The sequence below is a fragment of the Octopus bimaculoides genome, chromosome 25 (genome assembly GCF_001194135.2).
Source record: "Octopus bimaculoides isolate UCB-OBI-ISO-001 chromosome 25, ASM119413v2, whole genome shotgun sequence".
In the NCBI taxonomy this organism is placed as follows: domain Eukaryota; kingdom Metazoa; phylum Mollusca; class Cephalopoda; order Octopoda; family Octopodidae; genus Octopus; species Octopus bimaculoides.
This window is the reverse complement of record NC_069005.1, coordinates 6,968,925-6,972,108: the sequence shown is the minus strand read 5'-3', so window position 1 is coordinate 6,972,108 and position 3,184 is coordinate 6,968,925.

Below are 3,184 nucleotides of genomic sequence, written 5' to 3'. Positions count from 1 at the left end.
ATCATCATCATCATCAATGTGGTGTGCTGGCAGAATCCTTAGTAAGTTGGATGAAATACTTAGCAGTATTTTGCCCATCACTACATTCTGAATTCAAGTTCCACTGAGGTCGACTGTGCCTTTCATACTTTCGGGGTCGATAAATTGAGTACCAGTTGTGTACTGGGGTTGATCTAATTGACTGCCCCCCCGCCCCCGCAACACCAAAATTTCAGGCCTATTGTAGAAAGGATTATTATTATTATTATTGATGCGGTGAGCTGGCAGAATCCATAGCGCACTGGACGAAATGCTTAGCAGTATTTTGCCTGTCACTACGTTCTGAGTTCAAATTCTGCCAAGGTCGACCTTATATGCACACACAGGGCTAGGGCAACCAAATGCTCAATTAATTGTCCTCATGCTTTAATTAACATCTGAAGGTTAACACTCCTCTCTACATTTATTTATTTGAGGTTGAGGCTGCACACCATAAAGTACCTAACTATCTAACAGGGGCTGCCCCCAACACACACTACCATAACAATGTAAGGGCCAACCTCGATGAGATTTTGCCAAACAAGTGGATTGGATGTTCTGTATTCATTAGACATCATATCACTTAGTTTATTTTTCGTGCAGCGGATACTTAAAAGATAAAGTTTATGGTACAAAAGAGACAACAGTTGACTAACTGAAAGCAGCTATTGAACAAGAATGGACACAAATAGCAAATGAAATGTTTCTTGATATTTGCAATTGCTTTACTTCACATTATCAACAGTGTCTGGACCAGAACAGTCATCAGTTTGCAGATAGGTGTTCATAAAAATATTAAATGCTGTCTGTAGATTCTATTGAATTTTGAAAGCAAAATATGCTTTGATAAACATTGACTTTATAATCAATTAATGTGTGTCTGTGTGTGTATATTATATATATATATGTATATATAGTTGATAAAAAAAATGGAGAAAAAGACAAGAAAAAGAACAACACAAGGACATGGGCAAAGCATTAATAAGACACTCAGAGGAGAGAAAGGGTGTTTTGCGTTTTGAGTACAAATAGGAGACAGGAAAGTCTAAAAGAAAAGGAAGATGGAAGAAATAAATCGCCAACAATCCACATGTAGTTACATTTTAAAATATTTATATGTAGTGGATCTTGCATGCCTGAAGTGGATTCGATCCACCATGGCCATATTTAAATTAACACTGCAACAACTTTTACCACGGTGGAACAATGTTTTTTTTTCTGTTACAGCAGTCTTACATTTCCCAGATGCCTTTAGCTAGGCCGAAATAGAACCTTCTTGGTCAGAGGGAGAAATGAAGTTTACTGTCAGCAACTGTGAGACAACGTCCCACAACCCTACAACTCTCACTAGTTCTAATTCTATTCTCTTACATCATTCTATCTCTCTGTAATTACTACTAAACAATGAAGAGAACACAAACACAAACTTTACTTCGCATGCTTTGGGATCTATCATAACCTGCCCGCCGAGGCAAGGTATTGTAATGTAACGGTAAATAAATATTTCCTTAAAACTTCATGTATTGTTCATCTTTCGCATCCTACAACATGTCGTTATAACAACAATTTTTTATCGTCACATCTGCTGACTCCGACATTTCATAATATTGTGTACCTAACAAATCTTACCAGTTACAATTGGTAAATACACTAATTAAAATCTAACTGTTACAAATTGGTGACCCTTGACTTCACCTAAAAACTTTTATTGTTACAAACTGGCGATCATGACGTTGCACCATAACACACATCGCTACATCAATTAAAACCTTTTATCGGTACAACTGGAGTCGCAATGGCCCAGTGGTTAGGGCAGCGGACTCGCGGTTTCGATTCCCAGACCGGGTGTTGTGTTCTACGAGGCTCCGGCAGGGGATGGTGGCGAACCCTGCTGTACTCTTTCACCACAACTTTCTCTCACTCTTACTTCCTGCTTATGGTGTGCCTGTAATTCAAAGGGTCAGCCTTGTCACACTGTCACACTGAATATCCCCGAGAAGTATGTTAAGGGTACACGTGTCTGTGGAGTGCTCAGCCACTTGCACGTTAATTTCACGAGCAGGCCGTTCCGTTACATATCTTTTTTTTTGAATGTTCTATATTATTATTCACATTTTGCATGTATATATATATATATATATATATTTCTCTTTCACTTTGAAAACGTATTGTTGCATATACACACGCATGCACCTTTCTTCAGCGCCTGGTCTTGCGCACGCATGGTTCATGCACACAAAATGCTAACTCTGCCACATTCATGCACCACTTGCCTTGCTCGCTTGTTTTCTTCCATACTCACTGCGCCCTTGTGGACACAACTCGTCTCTGTAAGACCCTGGGCTGGTCACGCAAACATAGAGAAAGTTGAGGATGATGATGGTGGTGGTGGTGATGACGATGGTGGTGGTGATGATGATGATGATGATGATAGTGTTGGTGGTGGTGGTGATGATGAGGATGGTGGTGGTGGTGAGGATGGTGGTGATGGTAATGGTGATGATGATGATAGTGGTGGTGGTGATGATGATGATAGTGGTGGTGGTGGTGAGGATGGTGGTGGTGGTGGTGGTGGTGATGACGATAACAATGACGACGACGACGATGGTGATGAAAGTTGAGCTTTGCAAGAATTGAACTGAGAAACAAATGTACAAAGCAATAAATAAACAATACCAGACACACACACAAAGAGTAATAAGAAAGCAAACAAAAGCCTAACGAAGTAGTCCTTTTGTCAGTTGTTAATCATTTGTTTTATGGTGGGAGGGAACTAAAAGCAGGATTTGTTTTCTTTACAAATACTTTGATGTGTGTCTTTCTTTCTTTTTTTGTTTCTTTCCATCATCAGAATGGGATAAAAATAATTATGCAAAAAAAAAAAATTATTGTATTTGTTGTCAGGAAAGATGAGAGAGACTGAGAAAATACTGCAAAGAATTGAAATAATAAAATACATACATGTATGGCTATATAGGCGCAGCAGTGGCTGTGTAGTAAGTAGCTCGCTTACCAACCACATGGTTCTGGGTTCAGTCCCACTACATGACACCTTGGGCAAGTGTCTTCTACTATAGCCTCGGGCTGACCAAAGCCTTGTGAGTGGATTTGGTAGACAGAAACTGAAAGAAGCCTGTCGTATATATATATATATATATATATAAAC